At 38.7% G+C, this 12,285-nt stretch overlaps 1 protein-coding gene across 1 annotated transcript in view; it reads left to right on the forward strand.

Annotated features, from left to right (window-relative positions):
* Positions 1 to 12,285, forward strand: part of rnf152 (ring finger protein 152) — a 73,080-nt gene that overhangs the window by 25,020 nt on the left and 35,775 nt on the right. The gene's annotated exons all lie outside the window — the stretch shown is intronic.

The raw sequence follows: 12,285 nt of genomic DNA on the forward strand, positions 1-12,285 counted from the left end.
TGACTTTAAAGCCACCAAGCAGCTCAGGAGAGAGATAGATATCTCATTCCGCGCCACCGGTGGCAGAATAATTTAAAAATCACATCCAGCATATTGTGCTTCACTATTCTGCGTGCGGCACCTCGGCGTCTCATCTCGCAGCGCTCTGCTTACACAGCCGAGGCTCGCACAGGGGGGAAGAAGAAGAAGAAGACGCTCCTCACAATGTAGATGACAGGATAAAAAGAGAAAAGGAGAGCGAGCGAGTGGCAGAGAATGAATGAGGAAAGGGAAGCGGGGAAGCAGAAAAAGAATGGAGGGAGTGATAGAACGAGAAGCGAAAAGGCCAGGGAGGGAGGATAAGCCGTGTCTCCCTTGTCTTGACATTTCTCTCTGTCTCTCCTGGGAATGAATACCCCGATATAAATGTTCCAGCTGATGATGGAGTGGGACAGGAGGAGGAAGAAGAGGAGGAGGAGGAGGAGGAGAGGAGGAGACGGGGGCGGGGAGTGTTTGATGTGCATTAGTTATTACGCGCAGCAGAGTCGGCCTATAATTTGGTTTCAGGTTGATGTAATTAAAGGGTCCGGGGCCTCAGCAGTTTTCTCCGGGCTAATTTGTTTAGGAAGCGCTGATTTCTCCCCCCACCACCTCCCTCCCCGCTCCCCGCCGCCGGCAGCCGGTGACGACGGCGCTACAGTGACTCTGCTCCCTGCTGTTGCTGGTGGTCATGGCAACAGGAGGGCCCACAGGTGTCCGTATTGGTATCTGTGTCGAGCTGCTGGCTGCTTGCTCGCTCTCTGGGCCGGATTTACACTCAGCACTTTTAGTCAGGCGGCCTAGCAAAATAAAGGGGACACGCTGGACAAAAGCACCAAATTTCTCCATAAGTTTCCATTTTTGATGGGACATCAAGATGGCGGATCGGAGATGGCAGCCATATAAAATCTATGAGAACCAATATATCTTCCAAGCCACTTAGAAGGTCAATCTTCACATCACAAACATTTTCTGGGGCAAGGAATCATTTAAAGCTATTATTTATTTTATTTTAATTTTAAATCTACTTAAAGATTCTTGTCCTTTCCTCTCTGCTCTGTGTAAACAGTAAAAATTTGCTGAATTAAACATTTTCTTACAGTGTACATAAGAACAAACACAAGTAAAAATAATGATAATAATATTTGTATTTTATTTTATTTTATTTTATTTTATTTTATTTATTTTACAAAATCTACTTAAAGATTCTGGTCCTCTCCTCTCAGCTCTGTGTAAACAGTTTAAGTTTGCTGAATTTTTGTCTCAGCGAAATCATTCATGGGCTCACAGTTGCACAGAGGAGCACAGAATTTTATATTTTTAACAGAATCAGGATATTGCAGATGGTTTATTTTTTGGTAAATTTTTAAATATGATTAGTAGAATTAAGTGATTTTGAAGAAACGTCACTATTTTAAGCTTGTATTTAGTTGTTTTTTCTGCTTTTGTCACAAATTATTTGTTCAGGAGCTGTAAGATATTTAAAAATCAAACAAGAATTCCCATTTCTACAGTTTTCTTGCTTTAGAATCGTCCCTTTTTTTCATGCCACATACATTGCTCTTAAAAGGAAAAATAAGTGAAAATAACACTTGGGCTTGCAGACTTTCTCTTTGGGGCTGCAACTAATGATTCAACATAATTATGTTCTTGATTAATCCATGAATTGTTTTGTCTCTAAACTATCAAGAAAGGGTGAAAAATGTCCATCACAACTCCCCAAAACCTAAAGATATTCACTTTACAGTGACATAAAGCTGAGAAAAGCAGCAAATCCTCATATTAGAGGAGCTGCAACCAGAGAAAAGGGTTTTTTGCTTGAAAAACAACAAAAAATGTACCCTCTGTCTCCATGCTTACTGCATAATAAATGTTAAATAGGCCGCCTGTTTGTTAGCTTGTCACTATATGAGCATTTCTAATGATTAATGTAACATTTCACTTTATTTTGAAACCTTTTTATAACGTTAGAGTGGACACAATTATTGGAATTAGATCTAGATTGCAAAATAATTGAATTTTACTTTTAATAAAAGGTAAATAATCAGGTTACCTACTCATATACAGTATGAATTTTAAATTACAGGTTTGCACAGAATCTAACTGACTTTTTAAGGCTGCACAAGGCGAGAGCTTCACATGAAAATAGTGCCAGTTTGTCGGCCTCAATCACAACCAGGCTGCACAGTGAGCGCCTCATTCACTCACACTAACCGAGTCAACATGGATCGTCTCCAAATTAAATTCTGGCAGGTGTTATGAAACACATCCTCGCTCACAGGAAAGGACAAATTGGAATGAAAGGAGTCCTGAGCGTCTCCGGACTCGCCAGCGTCAGATGTTTTGCCTCTGTGCTTCCTGGGGGTTTCCCTTTGGTCTAAAGCCTCACAGTTTGATGTCACCTTGCAGGATTTTCTGGGTATTGATGTCTCTCAAAAAGTTGCCTCTCGCCAGAGCTGGCAGCGTGTGAAGTTCAGCTTTAAAAGGCGAGAAAGAAAAGCGAAATTGTATTTAAATTTGGCTGATTTTCTTTTTGGAAATGAGCTTGATTTCTTTCTGAAAGCCTCGCTGAAAGTCTGGGATTATAACCACGCAATTTCCCAATTCTTATCAGGGCAATTTCTCCTATTTTTCTCTAAGGTGTCCTTTGAAATTGCCTCCATTACCTATCTTATAATTTAACCACTTTGTAGCATTAAGTCACACAGCTCTGCAGCGCCACACTGCAGCTTTTGGGATTGGTTTTTCTCTGCGAGGCGTTTGATAAAAAGCAAAGCTTTATCTGCATCCAGAGGCCTAACCTCGGCGGTTCGGGGACTGATCCCGCAGCTCTGCTTCCTCCCAGACAGCCGATGATAATCTGTCCACTCCTCGGGTGGCCACAGTGAAAGCACGAGCTGGCTGTCGGATCAAACAAACCCTCCTCTTGCTTCCCCTCCCCACATTTCTTGGAAAATAAATAATTTTGCAGCCTTGTTGCCAAGAAGCTCACGGGTGGGAAGCAGCGGATAACCGGGGGCAGATGGAACTTTTTGTTTAGCGAGCTGCAGGTTCGGTAATCACAGAATCTGTAAGGGTTTTTCGGGATCTCTGAGAGGAAATGAGCACATCTTTTTGCAGTATTTGAAATCCCACAGGCAGGGTTTACGGAGATTGCATCTACGGATGTCCACACTTGGCCCCAAAATGAGTGTTTGCACCTGTGGCTGTGTTTGACAGTGTAAAAAAGAAACACAATTTGAATTTCTTTGATAATTTATTTTACAAAAATTTGAAAAAATGTAGTCTATTTTTCCAACATTTTTTTCAAGTGCCCACAACTGTTAAAAAATAGTTATTTAAATTTGTTTTAAATTAATTAATTATTATTTTATTTTTTTTTACAAAATCTATTTAAATATTCTTGTCCTCTCCTCTCAGCTCTGTGTAAACAGTTAACTTTTGCTGAGTTTTTGTAATCTATATTTCCACCATTTTTTCTCAAGTGCCCACAAGTGTTAAAAGTCAGTTATTTACATTTAAATTTTTTTTTTTTTACAAAATACATTTAAAGATTCTTGTCCTCTCCTCTCAGCTCTGTGTAAACAGTTAACTTTTGCTGAGTTTTTGTAATCTATATTTCCAACATTTTTTCTCAAGTGCCCACAAGTGTTAAAAGTCAGTTATTTACATTTAAATTTTTTATTTTTTTTACAAAATACATTTAAAGATTCTTGTCCTCTCTTCTCAGCTCTGTGTGAACAGTTAAAGTTTGCTGAATTTTTGTAAAATATATTTCCAACATTTTTTCTCAAGTGCTCACAAGGGTTAAAAATCAGTTATTTACTTTTTTAATTATTATTATTATTATTATTATTATTATTTTTACAAAATCTATTTAAAGATTCTTGACCTCTCCTCTCAGCTCTGTGTGGACAGTTAAAGTTTGCTGAGTTTTTGTAATCTATATTTCCAACATTTTTTCTCAAGTGCCCACAAGTGTTAAAAGTCAGTTATTTACATTTTATTAATGCCCGAGTTTTGAGCAAAATGAGACATTAGGACATTTTAGCCACTTTTACACCTCGTATTAGCATGCCAACTGTGTCTGCAGAAGGAGAAAGTACACTGTAAGAAAATGTCTGTAGAAATGACTGTAAAAAAAAAGATTGCATCAGAAATAGGTCAACAAAAAGAGCTACAAAACTGTAGAAAACACACAGCTTACTGTAAAAATATAAAAATTTAATGTGAAATTAATGTAATTAATACCATGAGAAATACCATGATGTCACAATTTCCTTAAAAATAACGGGATTATTCAGTCTAAATAACATTTTTTTGCTGGTTTTTCTATTTAAATTTGCAAGAGAAAACCCATTTACTTTATTTTTTACGATTAATTTCTGGCAACTGCAGCAAGTAAATTAAACACTTTTTTTTACAGTGTAAGAAAAAGAAACAACTTGAATTTCTTTGACAATTTGTTTGCAAAAAATGTAATCTATATTTCCAACATATTTTCTCAAGTGCCCACAAGTGTTAAAAGTCAGTTATTTACTTTGTATTTTTTTTTTTTTTTTTTTTTTTTTTTTTTACAAAATCTACTTAAAGATTCTTTTCCTCTCCTCTCAGCTCTGTGTAAACAGTTAAAGTTTGCTGAATTTTTGTCACATGACTGTTTGTTTCAACTGAGTCATTCATGGGCTCACAGTTGCACTGAGGAGCACATAATTTATTACTTTTAACAGAATCAGGTTTGTGCAAATGGTTTATTTTTGGCTATTTTTTAAATGCCATTTCTTGGAAAATAAATAATTTTGCAGTCTTGTGGCCAAAAAGCTCACAGATGGGAAGTAGCAGATAACTGGAGGCAGATAGACTTTTTGTTTAGCGAGCTGCATTTTCAGTAATCACAGAATCTGTACAGGTTTTTCGGGATCTCTGAGAGGAAATGAGCACATCTTTTTCTGTGCACTTGCTGTCTTTGAAATCCCACAGGCTGGGTTTTACAGGATTGCATCTACGGATGTCCACACTTGGCCCCAAAATGAGTGTTTGCATCTCCCGCGGCTGTGTTTGCTTAGTACCGGACTAGGCAGGCTTTTCATGTATAATTATGCCCATTAGATCAAACTAAATCCCAAACTAGGACTGCAGCAGGAGAGCTGGTTCCAGTTCCTCTGATTGAGATTTCTCTGTTTGTTTGCTGTGTGTTTGGACACAGGAGACGGAGTTACTGAGAGAGCTGGATCACCAGTGTTAAACCCTCAGTGCTGACTGGTCTTAAAGTGATTAAAGTCTCACACTGTGACAAACATGACTTCATTATTTGAAGTCTATTGATGCTGTTTAGTGATTTCTGGAGTTTGCAGCTTGAGCTTTGTACATGAAGCTATAAAACAGCTCTCAGCAAAGTTCATTCTTGGTTTTTAGAAACTGTTTTTGCACTTTCAGGGCTTCTCATCTAAATCCCTGCTCACTTCTCCGATTCGTTCAACTCAAACATGTCTCGTTTTGGCTTCAATGACCGCTGATTCAGATGTTTGGAGGACAACTCTGCCAAGAAGAAGAATTTCTAGCTACATTCATGCATTCATCCTTTCTTGTAGAGGTGGAGAAAAAATAGATACAGCATAAAATCGAAATATTTTGCGTGGCAATATTGTATCGATTCATGGCCACCAAGTATCGATATGTATTGTTCAAGTGGGTCGTCAGTATTTTGGGAACCCGTAGTGGGCTCACTTTTATGAATATACTGAGATACTGGTATCATATGAAACTAGAAGATCTAAGGAATCCCAACATGTCAGGATATCGTGTGGAAAATACAGAAATCTCCGAAAGTCAGGATTTCGTGTCGGGAAGTTGGCGAAATAATGCTGCAAAGTTAGGCCTTTTTTAAGTTTCACTCCAAAAAATTCAGAGCAGTGAAGCTTAAAGTTGAGGAAATATATTGGTTCTCAAAACTGTGCAGTAAATTTCCAGCAACTTTGCAGTAAATTTCCAGAAAATTCCCGGTAAATTTTACAGTATTTTTTGCAGTAAATACCCAGCAACTTGTACAGAAACTTTCCAATAAATTTCCAGAAAATGTCCAGAAACTTTCAAGTAAATTTCCAGAAACCTTTCCAGTAAATTTCCAGTAAATGTACAGAAACCTTACATTGAATTTCCAGAAACTTTCCAGTAAATTTCCAGAAAATGTCCAGAATCTTTCAAGTAAATTTCCAGAAACTTTCTAGTAAATTACCAGTAAATGTCCAGAAACCTTCCAGTAAATTTCCAGTAAATTTCCAGACACAGTGTAGCTTAAAGCTTAAAGTTTGTGAAAGTTTGATAAAATGCTGCTGGACACAAAATGCAGTTAAACAGTTAAATCGCAATATATTGTATCATAATACTCACCATATCGCAAAATGCTTAAAATCGCAATAATATCGTATCATGACTCAATTATCGGGATAAAATCGTATCATGGGGCCGATACACTGATTAACACCTCTATTGTTTAATGATATCTGGAGTTTGCAGCTTACGTCTTTGCAGTTCATTCTTGATTTTAGAAACTGTTTGTGCACTTTCAGGACTTCTCATCTAAATCTCTGCATACTTCTGTGATTCGTTCAACTCCAACAGGTTTAATTTTGGCCTCAATGACCGCTACATTCATGCATTTATCTTGCAGTGGTACGTTTTTTGTGCACAAACTAGCCGATAGTTTGCACTGCTGCAGTAGAGATGCATGCTCCAAAGAATAGCCCACATTTCTGGTTGGAAGGTGGGAACAAACCTACTTTTAAATGTTATAAAAGACTTTACTATCAATACGTTTTCCTCATAATGGTGACCTTTTTCTCAAGAAGGTGGTTTAAGGAATGAAAGAAGCAGGCTGTGTCTGCAACCGTTGGACAACTGTGAAAAATATTTAATTGCAATGAAGCAAAACGGCACAAGCGGCTCCAGCTGTTCTGCTTTTTTCCCACTTCTGACGTGATGAACAGCTGTCAGACACAGCCAGGAAAGGCGAGCTTCTCACGGAGCACGAACAGCTGCATGTAAACAGGAATATTCAAGTTATCCATATGAACATCTTAGTAAGACTTTGTTTAAATAAGGGCGAAAAACAGAATATTTTGTGCATGTACACGTAGTCTTTTTCTGGCTTTGTTTTCCCCCCAATATTCCAAAGACAATGTCAGTAGTCAGGCAGCTTAGCTAAATAAAGGGGACACACCAGACAAAAGCACCAATTTTTTTTCCACATGCTCTCCATCTCCATAAGTTTCAATTTTTTATGGGAGCCATATAAAGTCTATGAGAACCAATATATCTTCCAAGCCACTTAGAAGGTCAATCTTGGTGTCAAAATCTACATTTTCTGGGTCAAAGAATCATTTAAAGCTATTGAGAATATCACTAGATGATTATTTGATCAAATAGGAATGTTTATTTTGTTATTCTATATTAATATATGTCCGACCGCTTAGCAACTGATTTGGACAATATGTAAATACATGGCCAAAATGAACATTAATATGTTGCTAGAACATGAAACTCGGTGACACTTGTTTTAACAACAAATAATTTTTCAGACATCTAACAAACCAAAACACGTTAAAAAAAACTGTTGACTTTGATACGAGGGAACCAGGAAAAAAAACGTTACCTCATTTACAGGTTTTAGGACTCGTTCCTGCTACACTCAGTCATAAACAGATTAAATTTCTTATGTATCTCTTCACAATCAAAGCCCCCCGTTATTTTAACACTTTAAAGCTTTTATTCTGAGTCAAGAATGAGGAAATGTTGGGTTTTTCGTCAGCTGAAAGCGAACATGAAACAGTGAAATATCTGAAAGAACTGAACAAACAGCGACACAGAAGAACATCAAACCAAAGAGATTCACTTAAAAAGCTACAAAAGCAACTGAGATCTGAACATACAGACTTCTAAAAGTGTCTCTCTGGTCTCCTGCACAGACAGAAGTTTTCTTATGTCTTGCAAGCTGCAGCACACACTCATATGAGGGGAAACCTCTGCTGCAGGCACACGGATTATGCACGGGAATTAAGTGCTTGGTTTTTACCCCTGATGGTCTGAATGAGTCACTTTTTGCAGATAAAGTCGCCAAGATGGTCGGAAAAGTCTCTAAACTGCTAATGCATCGGCCAATCAAACATCTTTGCAGATTCAATTTACAATAAGTGACATTTTTAGCATCTTGGCAGTGATTCTGACGGTAACAGAGACATGTTAAGGCTTATAGACGGTTATGTTTGATGCTGCGTCGGCTTGATTGACAGCTGTCTCCGTCTATCATCCTCAGCCGTCGTGGTTTGCCACTTACTCAGCCTAGTTCGGCTCCACGCAGACGCCAAAATTTGAGAGTTTCTGCCTGGAGCAGCTGACAAAATGGTGTTGAGGGTAAACTCACACTGTAGGCTTCAAAAAAGTGTTCGCCGAGGCCCGCGGGGCGTCGTCACGGATACCGCATCGATATCTCTCTCTCTGCAGAAACACCCTGACACTGGAAGTTGTTTACAGGTATATTCTTTTTAAAGAAGGTTGGTTTTTACATGAATAAATTATCTCCCACAGCTGCCAGAGAAATAACACACAGGCCTGACAGTGTTTTGGTTCCCATCACATTTTCAAATCACTCTCTGTTCCCTGACAGCAGCACAGGTGTGAGCGAGATGAGATACAGTAACACCTGGCAGAACATTTTGCACACTAACCTAAATGTTAATGAGTGGAGCAGTTGGTGAGGTAAATTGACAGGATAACAAGCTCTGATGAGAGTTAATCAATGCCGGTGACACAGTCCAAAAAAAAAAAAAACGTGAGGAAGAGCTGGAAGATTCACTTTGTCTCATTTCTGCAGGATGAGAACTCGAAGAAACCAACAGGACTAGAGTTAGAATAGAGTTAAGGGATGTAGATTTAATTTTGATAATCAACCATTTAAAGATGATTTTTTTTCAAAACATCAATGTTTTCCAGCCTCTCTAAAGCTTATTTTCTCTGTTTCATATAATTTTTTTAACATCATTTTAAAATATCCCAGAGTTTTGGACAGTTTTGCACAGTTTTTTAAACATTTTTATTATTATGACATATTTATATATATTAAGTCATAAATAGCAAGATGTATCGAGTCTGACTGTTCCAACCAGTGAAGAAGAGCTAGAAGATTCACTTTGTCTCAAGTTAAAGGATATTACTACAGAAAAGCTGATGAATCAGCTCCTCAGTTACCAACAGTTTTGATAATCAAACGCTAAAATGTGGTTTTTAACAAAATATGTCAACATTTCTAGCCCCTCTAATGAGAAATTGACTTATTTTCTCAGTTTTACATCATTTTAAAACGGATTATCTCCGAGTTTTTCCTCAAGGGGCAGACAGACACGTGGAGACTCAGTCAATGGAGGCAGAGTTCAGTCAATGAAGAGCACAATGCAAACTCAGCAAGTGAGAGCTGCACCGCCTCCAGCAGCAGCAGAGGGAGAAAAAATACCCAGTTTTACAGGGTCAATGTCGACTGAAATACACCGACTCCCCTGTGCAACAAAAAAATAAAAAATGGCAGCAGATGGGAGCGGAGTTTCGCAGCAGGAGCGTCGGTGAGGCTACAGAGGTCATAAATCAGCCGCTTGGCATTGTGTGTCGTCAGCCAGGCGGCAGAGCAGAGCGGAGTCACTCTCCGGGCATGTTTCAATCAACAGGCCAACAGACGAGCTGACAACACGGAACGCACACACAACCCCGAAAGAGCCCCGAGGACTGTGACCGGCTCGATTAGGATTGAAAGAACGACATACATCACGCTTTGAAGAAGAGGGGAGAAAAAAAAGAGAACATGAATGAAGTTCTGAGAAGTATGCAAATGGAGCCTTCAAGTCGGGGATATGGCTCATATATCTGCAGAGCTGATAATCATGGCAGCTGTAACATGCAGTACAGTACAGAGGCACATGGACAGAATCAGGAGTGTTATCTCAGCTTCTCTCTCTCTCTTTCTCTCGCTTCAGCTTATCAGTCGCCGTCAAAAATCACTTTTTATACGTCTGTCTGCTGCTGCAACAAAGCAACTCTTCTATCATGTGGTCACATCTCATCAAAAAGGAGATTTTACTCTCGTCAGGCAGATAGGACCAGAATTTGAGAAGACACGTCGGACAAAAGCACCACATTTTTTCCACATACTCTTTTAATCAATCAATTGTAGAATGTATCAAGTCTCGTCTACGTCTGACTGTTAAACCCATAGACTGTATATAAATGATGGACGTAGTCTCCTATTGGTTTGTGGCCCGTTGGAAGCATCGAGTTCAGCGTAACACTCGCCGCCATCTTGCGTCACCATTTTGTTTCCGATAGGGACAGCAGACCATATTTGGTAGACCAAGTTATTTATATATTAAGTCATAAATAGCAGGATGTATCGAGTCTGACTGTTCAAACCAGTGAAGAAGAGCTGGAAGTTTCATTTTTTCTCATTTCTGCACGACGATCAGTCCAAGAGACCAACAGGGCTGATGGAGTTAAAGGATATTTCTGCAGAAATGATAAGCTGTTGAATCAGCTCCTCAGTTAGCAACAGTTCTGATAATCAAAATTTTAGTAAAACGTCAACATTTTCAGCTTCTCCAATGACAGATTCACTTATTTTGTCTGTTTTACATCATTTTAAAACGGAATATTTCAGAGTTTTGGGCCATTTTCCACAATTTTCTGACATCTTGTAGACTTCATCACATGTTATTGACCCCAACAACAACAACAACAACAACAGCTCTCTGTCAGCTGCAGGAGGAAACCAATTTCTTTATGTTTTTACCCGAGGCTTTGCTTTGAAGCGGGATCGGCTCAGAAATGAACACATTGAGGCTTTTCATTCGAGGTGCAGCTTGAAAAGCGTGTGCACCAGTCGAACACAGGTAGCCTTTCACATGTCTGGCCTCAGGAGACGCCGCTGAAGGTCATGTGTGTCCGATGTGTACGTACAGTGTGTGTACAGTGTGTGTACAGTGTGTGTGTTTTATGTTTGACATTTGTAATTTTTTCTCTCTGGCTCTCGCGGCTGCAGGGCTCTTCTATCTGGATCATCATGTGAGTGTGGAGGTTCAAAGAGAGAGAGAGAGTTAGAGAGGGAGAGGGAGGTAATCACAGGTTCGTCAGTGATGGTGTGTGTGTGTGTGTGTGTGTGTGTGTGTGTGTGTTTGGGGTCTGTGAAGGTTCAAGGGCGTCATTCAGCTCCTGGGGATGCAGAGACAATCATATACGAGGCTCTCTGACTCTGTTCTCATTCTCTTTCTTCTCTTTTCCACCCACCACAATCCTGTTCACACCAAACAGTCAAACAGACCCACAGTCACTTAGATCTTTTGTCCCTCTGTCCGACTGTCTGGAACCTGCAGCAAGAACATTTTGTTGACACTTTTTTTAATCTAAACAACAAACTTCTTCTGGTCAGTTTCAGCAAAATGTGACTGATATGTTTAGTGGCTGTCTTGTGTCAATATTTAAGTTGTTAATTCTTTGTAGAGTTGCAACATTTCCAGAAACTTTCCTGTAAATTTCCAGAAACTTTCCCTATAAATATCCAGAAACTTCCTAGTAAATTTTACAGTAAATTTCCAGAAACTTTCCAGTAAATTTCCACAAACTTTTCAGTAAATTTTACAGTTCATTTCCAGAAACTTTCAAGTAAATTTCTAGAAACTTTCCAGTAACTTTCCAGTAAATGTCAAGTAAATGTCCAGTAAATTTCCAGAAACTTTCCAGTAAATTTCCGGTTTATTGCACTATACCTTGATTGTTTCCCTTTTTTCCCTGTAAGTCGCTTTGGATAAAATCGTCTGCTAAATGACTAAATGTAAATTTCCTGGGAAAGTTAAGCTGGGGAATTCTGGAAATATCTCAATTCGGAAACTTTCCATGGGAATTTATGGAAATTAACTGGAAAATGGGAGTCATTTAAGCCAACTGTATCATATCCAAACATAATTAGAAACATTTTGTTTTGTCATAAGCAGACATCCAAACATCCAAAAATAATACAGTTAAAAAACACATTTCAACAGATTTGTGAGTATTTTTTATTTTATTGAACAATCAGCAGCCCTGCAGTGAGCATTGTGCTATGTGCATGTGATTGAGGAATAGCAGATATTCAAGTGTACTCACATGAAATCTGGTTGTAATAGTCCAGATTATGCTAAAATATATTTTCCCCAACTATATTTAAGTTCTCTGTTAAGGGCCAACCTTACCGTT

The sequence above is a fragment of the Centropristis striata genome, chromosome 23 (assembly GCF_030273125.1).
Source record: "Centropristis striata isolate RG_2023a ecotype Rhode Island chromosome 23, C.striata_1.0, whole genome shotgun sequence".
NCBI classification, from domain to species: Eukaryota; Metazoa; Chordata; class Actinopteri; order Perciformes; family Serranidae; genus Centropristis; species Centropristis striata.